The 13,873-nt window shown below is 57.6% G+C and overlaps 2 gene segments (V, D, J or C); both read right to left on the reverse strand.

The window, feature by feature from the left end:
• Positions 1-13,873, reverse strand: part of LOC308547045 (Ig alpha-1 chain C region-like) — a 229,176-nt gene that overhangs the window by 8,747 nt on the left and 206,556 nt on the right.
• Positions 1,241-13,474, reverse strand: LOC308566379 (immunoglobulin heavy constant epsilon-like). The segment is given in 6 exons: positions 13,328-13,474; positions 8,134-8,218; positions 2,647-2,955; positions 2,143-2,466; positions 1,732-2,052; positions 1,241-1,650 (listed from the first exon to the last, which is right to left on the reverse strand).

Here is a 13,873-nt window from a genome sequence, read left to right on the forward strand (position 1 = left end):
TGCACAGGAGCTTGGGGCTTGGGGTGGGGGGGGCTTGGTCCCTGGCTCTGATCCCTGCAGCCTTCAGGCTCTGAAACAGGGCCAGTAGCCTGCTCTGAGGTGTGTGTGTCCTTGTGTGTATACACGTGTGTGTGTTCATGTGTTCCAGTGTCTGTGCCATGTGTGTCTGTGTCCATGTGTGTCAGTGTAGGTATCCATATGTGTGTCTCTGTGTGTCTGTTTGTGTCTGTGTGTGTGTCTGTGCAGTGTCCATGTGTAGATACCTGTGTGCATCTCTGTGTGTCCCTCTGTCTGTGTCTGCGTATGTCCGTGTGTGTCCGTGTGTGTCCATGTGTGTGTGTCTCTGTCCATGTATGTGCCTGTCTGTCCATCTGTGGATGCAGCTGACAGGGAGGGTTGGACTGGGGAGGCTGGGGTCCCAGGATGAAGCAGTGTGAGGCTTGCGGGCTTCCGGCAGGGGGGTGGGTGTCCTCTCCATGCCCATCTTGGATCCTGTGGCTCAGGTGATGGGGAGGAAGGGTTCGGGGGTGGCCTGGGTAAGAGGTCAGGCCAAGCGAGGCTGTCAGGAGAGTATGTGCAATGCACTTGCCCACGTGGGGCACCATGGTTGGCGGTGGGTGGCGCTGTTGGGGTCACTGCAGACCGTGTGGGTGCAGGGCTGGCATGTGAGGCTCACAGGAGTGTTGTGGGGGGGCCGGGTCCTTCCCTGGGATCAATGTGGGTGAAGTGAGGTGAGAGTCGGAGGGGGGTGGGCTCGGCAAGGCTGGGGGCCTGTCCTCGTCTCCTGGTGCTCAGGAGGTGCCGGCCGTGGAGCGGGCGGGGGGGACTGTCCTGGCTCCCTGCGTGTTGGCGCCCATGCTGGCCTCTCACTCAGCCGGTCCTCCGCCCAGAAGAGCCTGTGTATGCAGCTAGGCCTGGGGGCGTGGGAGCTTCTCTGTGTCCAGAGGGGCCAGCAGGAGCCCAGGGCGGAGACCAAGGCCTCCAGGGCCTCCCGAGATGCAGGGGCTGTGGGCTGCGCTGCGGTCTCAATGGTCCCTCCCCTGGGACCACCCTCTGGTTTTTAGGACTCCTCTGACGGGCAGGATCCACAGTGGGTTGGCGGGGAGGGCCCCTGGCACAGAGGAGGATGGTGGCAGACACATCTCAGCCCTGCCCCATCCCCCGGCCCCTCTCCTGGACGCCCTTTCCTCTGTGCGGAGACACCCTCACCCAACAGCCAAGAACGGGCGCACCCAGGGCTCGGAACAGGCACCGGACTGTTTATTGACAACGGGGGGATGGAGCCCGGAAGGGGGCGGGAGGCGGGGCATCAATTACCAGGGCCTTTGGACACTGATCTCTCGAGGGTCTTGGAGCCTGGCAGAGCCTCGTGGATCACTTTGCAGGTGAAGTTGCTTCTCTTCTCCCAGTCGGCCCGGCTGACCTCCAGGCGGCTGAAGACAAAGAAGGCCGGGCTGGGGCCGCTGTCCTTGAGGGGCCGCGTGGTGGTGTGGCGGCCGGTCGGGAGCAAGTCTTTGTCCCGCAGCCACTGCACGGAGATGTCCGCAGGGAAGAAATTCTGGACCAGGCACGTGAGGGTGACCGTGCTCTCTGTCCCCTGCTCCTTCTCGGGCGGCAGGAACACGTAGACCTCGGGGGCCGCACGCTTGCCTGCGGGCGGGAGCGGGGTCAGCCCGGGCTCCAGGGGAGGGAGGGGCCCACCCACCTTCCCCCAGCCCGCGGCTCACCCACCTGGGGCCTTGGCGATGGTGCGCACGATGTCCTTGGGCAAGTGCGGGTGGTTCAGTCTGCACGTGTAGGTCTCGCCCTCGATCCAGTCGTTGACGTCCACTGGGAGGGTGGAGGTGACGGTGTACGTCATGTTGAAGTGGAGTCTGCTCTTCTCGGTGGCCTCGGTCAGGAGGCCCCCACTCTCCCGGGACCACTGCAGGCTCGTGCCATCCTGGCTGGCCAGGTCCACCACCAGGCAGGTGAGGCTGGGCGACTTGTGGATGTATAGGTCGAGGGGGCTGGGCGGGATCAGGTAGACGCTCACGCCTCGGGGCTCAGACTCTGTGGTGTGCGGGAGGGGCTGTGTGAGGCTGCGCAGGGACCCTCTCAGCCCCTAGAGTTGGGGGGGCCGTAGGCCTGGGGGTACTGTACCTGGGCAGTTGCGGGCATGGGCCTCAAAAGTGCAGCCTTGATAGTTGACCTGGCAGGTGTAGGTGTGCTGGGATACCCATTGGCCCTGGGTGACGTTGAGCTGGCTAAAGGTGGAGGCCAGTTTGCCCTCCTGCTTGGTGGGGCCATAGTAGGGGAATGTGTCCGTGGTCTTCTGCCCGTTCACCAGCCAGGTGACCTCGATGTCACCTGGAGTGAAGTCACTGACAAGGCACAGGAGCTGGATGGTGGCGTGGGTGTTGCCGCTGGGGTCACAGGAGGAGTGGTACAGCTTCACAGTGGGCTGGGTGATGTTCGGGGAGCATGCTGTGGGCGGGAACGGCCAGCCTGACTTAGGCCTCTCTGAGCCTCGGAACCCCGCCTCCCAGCCCAGGGCCCCAGGCTCTCTGGGGGTGACCAGCGTAGCAGCATCTGAGCCCCCTCCACTGCCCCCTCCTGTCCCTTGTTGTCCTCTGACAGCAGCCTCCTGGCGGGACTGGGACCTACCTGGCTCACTGCTTAAGGTCTTGTTGACGGTGGTGGACCCTTCGTGCTCTACGCTGCAGGTGAACTTCTGTTTGGCCCATTCGCCAGAGGCAGTCACCTGGCTGGTGGTGGTATAGAGGCCAGAGGTCGAGTCTAAGGTGGCCGGGAAGGTCACGACGCTCTTTGTCAGAGACCCTGCATCCCACGTCACGATCACTGGCTCTGGGTTGTAGTCCCTGACCAGGCAGCCCAGTGTCACGGAGGCGCCCCCCTTGGGGGCATCTTTGGGGCAGAGGGCCAAGGGGAAGACCTTTGGGTCCTCTCTGGAGGCTGTGGAATGGAACCAGGGCTACATCAGTGCTGGCTGACCTCCGACCTGGGGCATCCACTCCCAGGGCCCCGGGGAGCTGGGGAGGGAGCACTGTGTGGAGGAGGCGGGGTGGCCTAGTGGAGGGAGCACTGGACCCTTGTTCCACCCCAGGGGACAGAATAGCCTGGGTTTGTTTTGGGCTCATTCCCTCATTTCTCCCAGACATCCTTCGATGGACCCTGCACCCTCCCAGAAGCTGTTGCTGCCTCCACCCTTGGTCAGGGTCCCCACCCTCAGCCTGTAGTGGTCAGAACATGGGATCTCAAGCAGTAGAGGCACCAGCTGTTTTTCCAGGCTGAGGCTCAGAGCCCGTAGCTCCCTAAGAATCACTCTTTTGTCCCTTTCCCCACCTCCTGCTCACTGGGCTCTGCTCTCTGCAGCTGTGGGTGCCCCTTCACCCCACCCCTCACTGACCGGCCAGGCTTCCCTGGTGCTCTACTCTCCCTGCTGGCCGCCTGAGGGAGTCCAACTCAGGCTCCATGGAGAGAGGACAGAGGGCCCTCAGAGCCCACTTCAGTTCCTCCTCCAGCAGGCAACTCCTCCTGCCCTTCCCCTGGCCTGGAAACCCCAGACTTCAGCCCACCCTACCCTGGCCTAGCTCCACCCATTCTGCTCCACTCTGCTCCTCTGGTCCACCTGAACAGACTCCTGGTGACCCTGTGTCAGGACAGCCAGCCCCAGCTGAGACCAACCAGCTCTGTGCAGCCAGCCCAGCCCAGCTCAGCCTGTGTCAGTGCAGCTCAGCTCCAGAGAGCCCACCGTGGACCATCCTGGCCCAGATTAGCCTAGAATAGAGCATGTCAAGCTGTGAAACTGATCTTACTTCAGTCCACAAAATTAAACCAAATTCACTCTTGCTCAGCCCATCTCAACCTGCCAGCCAAGGGCAATCTTCCTCAGTAAATTGAGCTCAATTTAGCACAACTGAGCTAAGTCAAGTGGGCCTCAGAAAACAGCACGGTTCTGTTTGACCAATCTGGGTCCAGTCCAGCTCAACCTAGCTCACCTCAGCCCAGCTCAGCCCAGTTCAGCTCAGCTCAACCCAGTTCAGCCAGTTCAGCTCAGCTCAACCCAGTTCAGCCCAGGTCAGCCCAGTTCATCTCATCTCATCTCATCTCATCTCATCTCATCTCATCTCATCTCATCTCATCTCATCTCATCTCATCTCATCCCATCCCATCCCATCCCATCCCATCCCATCCCAGCTCAGCTCATCCCAGCTCATCCCAGCTCATCCCAGCTCATCCCAGCTCATCCCAGCTCATCCCATCTCATCTCATCTCATCTCATCTCATCTCATCTCATCTCATCTCATCTCATCTCATCTCATCTCATCTCCTCATCTCATCTCATCTCATCTCATCTCATCTCATCTCATCTCATCTCATCTCATCTCATCTCATCTCATCTCATCTCCTCATCTCATCTCATCTCATCTCATCTCATCTCATCTCATCTCATCTCATCTCATCTCATCTCATCATCTCATCTCATCATCTCATCCCAGCTCAGCCCAGTTGAGCCCAGCTCAGCCCAGTTGAGCCCAGCTCAGCCCAGCTCAGCACAGCTCAGCCCAGCTCAGCTCAGCTCAGCTCAGCTCAGCAAATCTCAGCTCAGCCCAGCTCAGCCCAGCCCAGTTCAGCCCAGTTCAGCCCAGCTCAGCCCAGTTCAGCCCAGCTCAGCTCAGCCCAGTTCAGCCTAGCACAGCTCAGCAAATCTCAGCTCTGCACAGTTAGCCCAGTTCAGCCCAGCTCAGCTCAATTCAGCTGAGCTCAGCCCAGTTCAGCTCAGCTCAGTTCAGCTCAGCTCAGCAAAGCTCAGCCCATCTCATCTCGTCTCGTCTCATCTCATCTCATCTCATCTCATCTCATCTCATCTCATCTCATCTCATCTCATCTCAATCTCATCTCATCATCTCATCATCATCTTGGCTGAGTCCAGTTCATCTCAGCTCAGCCCAGTTCAGCCCAGCTTAGCTCAGCTCAGCTCAGCCCAGTTTATCTCAGTTCAGTTCAACTCATCCCAGCTCAGTTCAGCTCAGTTCATCTCAGTTCAGCTTAGCCCAGCTCAGCCCAGCTCAGCCTGGTTCAGTCCAGCTTAGCTCAGCAAAGCTCAGCTTAGTCCAGTTCAGCCCAGCTCAGCCCAGCTCAGCCCAGCCCAGCTCAACCCAGCTCAGCAAAGCTCAGCTCAGCCCAGTTCAGCTCAGCTCAGCTCAGCCCAGTTCATCTTGTCATCTCATCATCTCATCTCATCTCATCTCATCTCATCTCATCTCATCTCATCTCATCATCTCATCTCATCTCATCTCATCTCATCTCATCTCATCTCATCTCATCTCATCTCATCTCATCTCATCTCATCTCATCTCATCTCATCTCATCTCATCTCATCTCATCTCATCTCATCTCATCATCTCACCATCTCACCATCTCATCTGGGCTGAGCCCAGTTCATCTCAGCCCATCTCAGCCCAGTTCATCTCAGTCCAGTTCAGCCCAGCTCAGCTCAGCTCAGCTCAGCTCAGCTCAGCCCAGTTCAGCCCAGTTCATCTCATCTCAGCTCATCCCAGCTCAGCTCAGCCCAGTTCATCTCAACTTAGCTTAGTCCAGCTCAGCCCAGCTCAGCTTATTTCAGCTCAGCTCAGCTCAGCTCAGCTCAGCTCAGCTCAGCTCAGCTCAGCAGAGCTCAGCCTAGCCCAGTTCATCTCATCTCATCTCATCTCAGCCCAGGTCATCTCATCTCAGCCTAGCCCAGTTCATCTCATCTCATCTCAGCCCAGTTCACCTCAGCTCAGTTCATCTCAGTTCAGCTCAGCTCACCCTAGTTAGCCCAACTCAGCTCAGCCCAGCTTGTATCAGCTCAGCCCAGTTCAGCCCAGCTTAGCTCAGCTCAGCTCAGCTTAGCTCAGCCCAGTTTATCTCAGTTCAGCTCAACTCAACCTAGCTCAGCTCAGCCCAGTTCATCTCATCTCAGCTCATCCCAGTTCATCTCAGCTTAACTTAGCCCAGCTCAGCCCAGCTCAGCCTATTTCAGCTCAGCTTAGCTCAGCTCAGCTCAGCTCAGCTCAGCTCAGCAAAGCTCAGCCTTGCCCAGTTTATCTCATCTCAGCTCAGCCCAGTTTATCTCAGCTCTACTTAGCCCAGTTCACCTCATCTCATCTCAGTTCAGCTCAGCTCAGCCTAGTTAGCCTAACTCAGCTCAGCCCAGCTTGTATCAGCTCAGCCCAGTTCAGCCTAGTTCATCTCAGCCCAGTTTATCTCAGCTCAGCTCAGCTCAGCTCAGCCCAGTTCAACCCAGCTCAACCCAGCTCAGCCCAGTTCAACCCAGCTCAGCCCAGCTCAGCCCAGCTCAGCCCAGCTCAGCCCATTTCAGTGCAATTCATCTCAGCCCAGTTCAGCTTAGCTCAGCCCAGTTCATCTCAGCCCAGTTCATCTCAGCCCAGTTCAGTTCTGCTCATCCCAGCTCAGCCCAGTTTAGTCCAACTTATCCCATTTCAGCCCAGTTCAGCCCAGTTCATCTCAGCCCAGTTCAGCCCAGTTCAGTTCTGCTCAGCCCAGCTCAGCCCAGTTTAGTCCAGCTTATCCCATTTCAGCCCAGTTCAGCTCAGCCCTGCCCAGGGAACAGACCAGTTTAGCCCAGCTCTGCCCAGGTATGCCAACATAGCCCATTCCATCACCTGGCTTACTCTAGCTTGGCTCTACTCTGCTGAGCCCAGCTTTTTCTGACTTCCCTGCTCAGTTCAGCAGACTGATGCCCAGTTCAGGTCAGCATCATCGAACTCAGTGGTATCCAGCTCAGCCAACTAAGGACAGTCCAGTCCAGGCTACCTCAGTTGGACCAGTCTGACTATGACCTGCCTGTCTAAACTCGCCGGGTCTAGAATAGCCCAGCTCAGCCTGGCCTGGCCAGCCTCACCCCAAGTGAAGGTCCATTCAATTCACAGCCCATCAGAGGCCAGCATATCTGAGAGTCCATACTGACCAACTTGGCCCAATAAAGGGAGATACCTCATCTCCCTTTAAGTAGGTCTACCCACTCAAGCCGCATTTGGCCCAGTCCAACCTTGTCCAGACTCCCTTAGTCAGGCCAGCTCAGGCCAGAGGACGTGACCACAAGCTGGCCTGCTGTGGAGTCCAGCACAGGGGCCATTCTCCACAGTTTCCCCCCGACCATTGGCTGGTGGCTACCTTCCTGGCTGATCTCCACCCAGCCCACTGTCCATACCCTCTGCATGTTCTCCAACCCTCAGCCTCAGACCCCACCCTGCCCTGTTCTATCCCCGGGTCTTGGCTCCCTGCCTTCTCCAGGTTGGCTTTGGTCTTTCTCTTGCTTCCCTGTGTTCCCATTCAGGGGAGGGACAGCTGAGAGGTAAGCAGTGACCAGGAGGCTTGGTCCACTCTGGGTGTCCAGGTGTCCTCTTCCTGGCAGTGGCTCAGGCGGCCTGCCCCTCACTGTTGCCTGGACCAGCCCCAGAGCTGGGGTACCTGGAGTGCCGGAGTCCTTCGTCAGGTGCCGTGGTCGGCGTGGCGACTGGTGTGGCCCATCCCCACCGTCTGCAGCTCCCTGGATAAGCTCCCAGGAGAGGTCATTCATTCGAAACCATTGTTGTTATTTTTATGTCCAGACAGTGGGGCTTGGGGGGAAGGGAGCTCTGCCTCAGCGCTCTTAGCTAAAAATGGAGCGGGAACCCCCAGGGGCCCCCGCAGCCCTGAAGTTCCCTTCTCTTTCTGTTCTTGGGAAGTGGATGGAGCCACGGTCTCAGTGAGGCTCCTGTGCAGGTGCTCTCCTCTCTGCCTGGTCCCGCCTCCACTGCCTGTCTGCTGCTGCTCTCCCTTGGCACTGTCAGCACATGCCGGGGTCACCGACCTGCCCGAGGAGGGAGCCGGGCACCAGGCCCCCTACCGCTGCTCCCTGGAAGGAAGGGTTGTGACTATGTGTGCCTGAGAAATGAAGGCTCGGGGGTGCCACATGTCAAAATGAGGATGCAGGGCCTCCCACCGGCAGTCCTTCATGTGTTTCGCCACCTGGAGGGTCAGGCTCTGGGTGTGCATGTGCAAGTCCAGGGGTCACTTGGGGATGGGAAGGCCCTGATTCTCCCTGGGGTCCTGGGCACCTGCTGGTGGGTGACCATTGCCTACCTGCTTGCTCCCACATCACTGTCCTGCAGCTGCAGCTCCCATCAGGGCTGTGACTGGTGGCCTGGTCAACGAGGGCCAGAGAGACCTGTGGGGGGGATGGTTGTGATTGTGAGATTGGCTGGTGGCTCTACAAGACCCCTGCAGCTGCTGGAGCCTGGGGGACACTGTGCCACATTCCTGCTGTGTGTGGCCACAGAAGGTGTGGGGACTTTGGAACAGTCTAGAGGTGTCCACAGCATCTGACTGATCTGTTGAGGCAGTCAGCCAGCCATCAGCACTTCACTGATGTGTGCCTTGTCTTCACACCGTGGACGTGTCCAGAAGACCTGTGTGCCCTCAGAAACCCCTGAAGGCCCCCAACACACTCACAGGGGATGCCATGGGAACCTGCCAGCCTAGCTTGGCAGTGTGGGGTGCTGGGAGGAGATGTGCAGAGCTTCAGAGAGAGGGGCATCAGGACCCTGTCCCCTGGACTTGGGACACCTCAGGCCAGTGGTTCCCATGCAAGGAGGCCATGCGGAGATGGCTCTATAAGGCCTGGTGGCCTGGGAAGACTCCAGGAGGACTGCTGCATGGCAGGTTGGCCTGGGTGGGTTGACCAGGTGTGCAGAGCAGGACCCAGCTGGAGCCTTTCGATCCCCAGGGCAGACTGTCCTGGTCAGTCACACCCCGCCTTTGGCCCCAGGGACAGATGCTGCGTGGGAGGCAGAGTGGGGAATATTGAGTTCCTTGGAAGAACCCTTGATTCTGAGAGAAACCACAGGGCTTGAGCAGGTAGAGCCCCAGCTGGGCAGCATGGTGGGCTCAGGCCAGGTGGTGCCTGCACATGTGGGAATGTGTGGGGCCAGGGGCTCCCCTTAGCTGCCCTGGCCCCTGGCGCCCCCTGCCAATTCTCCCTGGGCTGTGGGCATGTGGGATCTGGGCCTCAGTGTCCAGCCAGCCTCCTGGCTTCATCCTTATGTCTCAGAATGTGCTGGGCTGCTGGTGCTAAGGCAGGGGAGCTTGTGGGGGTGGGCACTGTCTCCAGCCATGGCCACCCCTGGGGTCCCTTGGTCTTGGAGGAGAATGGCTCCCACAGGTTGGCTCAGCTCTGAGCACACAGGTCTGTGCTGCCCCCTTCCCTCCTGGGGCTGTGTCCCTGCCCCAGCCTTGAGGAATCACCCTTGAGCTGCCCCTTCTATTCAAGGCTGGGCCTGGATACCCCTACCCAGCAGGCATGTGCCCTGCCTCCTCGGCCACCCTGCTGTGGCCCCACCATACTGCTACTGAACTTCAGGACTCAGAACAGAGTCTGCCTCTAAACAAGCTGTGTCTCAGCTGTGCACATGTGTGCGAGTGCGTGAATCTATGTGACATGTACACGTGCACACATGTCCATGTGCATACATGTGTGTATGTGTGCGAATGCATGTGCCTGTGTGACACAAATGTGTACATGTGCCTTTCTGTGTGCATATGCAGCTGTGTGAGCGCGTGTCTCTGTGTGCACGTGCATGAGCACTCATGTGCTTAACATGCAGACCTCTCTGTGCACACATGTGCGCACACATACACCTGCACAACATGTACACACGCGCGCAAGCACATGTGTGACACACACGTGCACACATCTCTGCACATGTGTGCACATGTGTGACATGCATGTCTCTCGGTGTGCATGCATGTGCGTGCACTGTGCATATATGTGGGTGCATGTGTATGCATGGCAAAAGCATTTCTCTGTGTTCATACCTGTGCACACATTTGTGGGTGCCTGCACCTGTGTGACATGCACGTGTGCATGTTTCTCAGTGTGCCTTCGTGTGTGTGTATGTGCATGTCTGGGAGAGCTGCGGGGAGGTGTGCCTTTTTACTGCAGTCCAGGAAAGCCTTGCTGACAGGAAGGCTGTGAGGGCAGCACATGCCAGGACAGAGCTGCTGCTCTTTGGAGGGCAGCTGGCCCAGGTGGGTGGTGTTGCTCGGTGTCTGCAGGAGCCCTCAGTCCCAGTCCCCCGTGCTGGAGGACACTGCGAAGCCTGGAGCTGGGAGCTGGGAGCTGGGACAGGACCGGTGGAGCCTTCCTGCTCCTGAATGACCCAGTTCAGGTGGCTCGGAACAGAACCTCGTCTGGTTAGGAAGTTCCCAAGGAGCTGAGGTGTGGGGACATGCAGGAGGTCAGAGGGAGCCTGACCAGACAGCACGGGATGGGTGAGCTTTGAGCCTGAGCTGTTTGAAGCCTGTTTTGAGGCCAGGCCCTAGTGTTAGGGCTTGAGGGGTGACCAGGGTCAATGTGGGCTCCAGCGAATGGGCTGCTTGGAGGGAGCCGGGCTGCGGATGCTTCTCAGACCCTTCTGCACAGGACACCAGTGGCCTTCAGACCCCCAGATTTAGCTGGGGGCTGAGGGACCCCAACTCCCGTGATGGGGGGTAGGTTCCAGAGTTCTCCCAGACAGTGAGGCCAGCTGACCCCCTTGTTGACCTTGGCTATGGCCCCAAATGCAGGCGCAAGAAAGCTCTGACCCCTCACATAGCTTCCGTTCCCCAGGGCTGGCCTGGACCCACCTCCTTCTTGGGACTGGTTGAACCACCCCAGGCTCCCCGCACATGACCCCTGCCTTCCCTGTGAGGATACTGGGTTCTGATCTCCCGAAAGTGCCATCAGAAGGCTGCAGTGTGGTGTCCCCTGTTCTGATGTAAATGCCCCCATTCCACATGAGCTCTAGTGTCTCTTCAGACACCCAGTAGCCATCCTACCTCTTCTTCTGGGAGCCACAGTACCTCTCCACCTTTGTTCTCACCGTGCTTTCTAAAGGTGTTCTTTGCAATTTCTTGGGAATCTGCTGGGCAGTCATTCTGAATGCCAACCCCTGGTTAGTTTTTTAAATTAATTAATTAATTGGTTAACCCTCACCTGAGAAAATTTTTTCCATGGGATTTTTTATTTTTATTTTTTATCCTGATCCGAGGATATTCTTTCCATTGCTTTTCAGAGAGAGTGGAAGGGAGAGAGAGAAACATCGACGTGAGAGAGAGACATCAATTGGTTGCCTTCTGCACACTCCCAGACCGGGGCCGGGGATGGAGCCTGCAACCGAGGTACGTGCCCTTGGCTAGAATTGAACCCAGGGCCTTTCAGTCCACTGGTCGATGCTCTAACCACTGAGCCAAAGCAGCCAGGACCCATTGAATTTTAGAGAGAATGCAAGGGAAGGAAGGGGAAAGACAGAGAGAGAGGGAGAAACATCTGTTTGAGAGAGACACATCAACTGGTTGCCTCCTGCACACCCGACTGGGGCCAGGGATCGAACCTGCAACCCAGGTATGTGCCCTTGACCGGGAACTGAACCTGCAACCTTTTGGTGCGCTGGCCAACACTCTAACCACTGAGCCGTGCTGGCCAGGGCAATCCCTGGTTAGTTTTAAATTTACAGTGACCTTCCCCCAGTTAATCCCTCTCTCTTCTGGTTGCTTACCATGCCTTTCATTTAATAGAAATTCTTGATTCCCATGTGGTCAAATTCATCATCTATTTACCCTCAGGCTGTGCCTCGGGAGGTGTGAGAGCTCTGTGACCAGTTAGAGGGGTGTCCCGCGGCTCCTGTAAGAAAGTTCCACAAAGATGGGGGCTGAGAACCGCAGGAACGTGTTCTCTCGCACTCTGGAAGCTAGCAGAGCAAGGTCAAGGTGCGAGCAGCGCCGAGTCCCTCCGAAGGCTCCGGGGAGCTCTGGAGGCCGCTGACGTGGCTCCAGTTTCTGCCTCTGTATTCGTGTGGCCTCCTGCCCCATGTGCCTCTGTGCCATGTCTTCTTTTAAGGCCACCAGTTGTTGGAGTTGGGACCCATCCAAAATCTAGTATGATCTCAAGATCCTGAACCTAATTTCCTTTGCAGAGATCCTATTTCCAAATGAGCCAGCCAGGCAGACGGCACCACCGGCTCCACCAGCTCGGCTGCTCTGTTTCCCTCCAGCGTGGAGCAGCCTCCGGATGTACGTGGATGTACGTGGCTCGTCCTGCCGGGCTCCCCCGGCTCACCACTGCAAGGTGTGAGGTAGACGCCTGGGTCACAGTCCTCCCTCCCGCGCCCCAACCTGTCCCACCCGCTCCCACCACTGGACAAGTTCCTGTGAACGGCCCAGCTGTTCCTGAGCCCCCCTGCCCCCCACCCCTGGGTGCATGGGTCTGGTAGTCTGAGCATGAGCAACATGCTTTTTATTTTTTCAATCCTCTCCTGAGAATGTTTTTATTGATTTTAGAGAAAGAGAGCGGGCCCTGGATGGTTTGACTCGGTGGTTAGGGCATCAGCCCGCAGACTGAAGGGTCCCGGGTTTGATTCTGGCCAAGTGCACGTTCCTTGGTTGCAGGCTCGATCCCCGGCCCCGGTCTGGGAGTGTGCAGAAGGCAGCCGATCGATGTGTCTCTCACATCGATGTCTCTCTCTCTCTCTCCCTTCCACTCCCTGAAAAGCAATGGAAAAAACACCCTCAGGTGCCGATTAAAAAGAGAGAGGGGGAGATGGAGGGAGGGAGAGAGAAACATCGATATGAGAGCAAAACATCGATCATTGCCTCCTCTACACCTCTGGACAAGGGCTCGAACCCACAACCTTTTTGGTGTACAGGACGACACTCCAGCCAACTGTGCCACCCAGCCAGGGCGCAACATGCTTGCTTGCTTTCTCTCTCTCTCTCTCTCTCCTCCCTCCCTCCCTCCCTCCCTCCCTCCCTCCCTCCCTCCCTCCCTCCCTCCCTCCCTCCCTCCCTCCCTCCCTTCTTTCTTTTTCTTTCTTTCTTTCTTTCCTTCTTTCTTTCTTGATTTCGGAGAGAGGAATGGAGAGGGAGAGAGAGAGATGGAAACGTCAATGATGAGAGTCATCGATCGAGCCCACAACCTGGGCATGAGCCCTGACAGGGAGCCGAACCGCCATCTCCTGGATCCTAGGCCGATGCTCAACCGCTGAGCCACGCCCGGCTGGGCAACAACATGCTTTTTCAATGATCTTTCATGTATATGGTATCGTTTAGGGGGAGAGTCTCCCTAAACCTCACATCCTTTGCTTTTATTCTTCAGAATTGTTCAAGCTATAAATGGGTCTCAAAACCAGACAGACAGACCCACCGACAAATAGACAAAACCAACACGGCTGGGATTTTGATTGGAGTATTCGGCAAGGTGGGGGGTCACGCAGCCCCAAGTCATTCCGGTGCTGTGACCCACCTTGGCCCCGCCCACCCCCATCTGTGCTGGTCCCAGGCCAGGTCCTGAGTGCACCTCGGCCGTGGTGTCTGCAGGCGTCCACGTTGTCAGGGCCGGAGTAGCTGTGGGCTCCTGGGAGACGGTCCTGAGCAGGAAGGGCCTATGCATGCGGGGCGGGGAGTGTGCTGTGCTCTTCTGGGCTCTGGCAGGAGCTGTTGGGTGTGTGGAAGGGAGGGACACGGAGAAGGGAGTGTGAGCAAAGGCTCAGGGGTGAGACAGCAAGGTGGACCTCGGTGGTAGGGGCCTGAGTCTGTGCATGAGGGTCTGTGTGTGTGTGAACTGTGTGTGTGTGTGTGTACCTGTGTGTGTGTGTGCAGACCTGTGTGCACATGTGTGTGTACCTATGTGTGTGTGTGTACCTGTGTGTGTGTGAGGACCCGTGTGTGTGTACCTATGTGTGTGTGAGGGCCTGTGTGTGTGTGTGCAGACCTGTGTGCAAGTGTGTGTGAGGACCCGTGTGTGTGTGTGTGTGTGTGTGTGTGGACCTGTGTGTGTGTGAGGACCTAT

Source organism: Miniopterus schreibersii (assembly GCF_964146895.1).
Source record: "Miniopterus schreibersii genome assembly, chromosome: 1".
Classification (NCBI taxonomy): domain Eukaryota; kingdom Metazoa; phylum Chordata; class Mammalia; order Chiroptera; family Miniopteridae; genus Miniopterus; species Miniopterus schreibersii.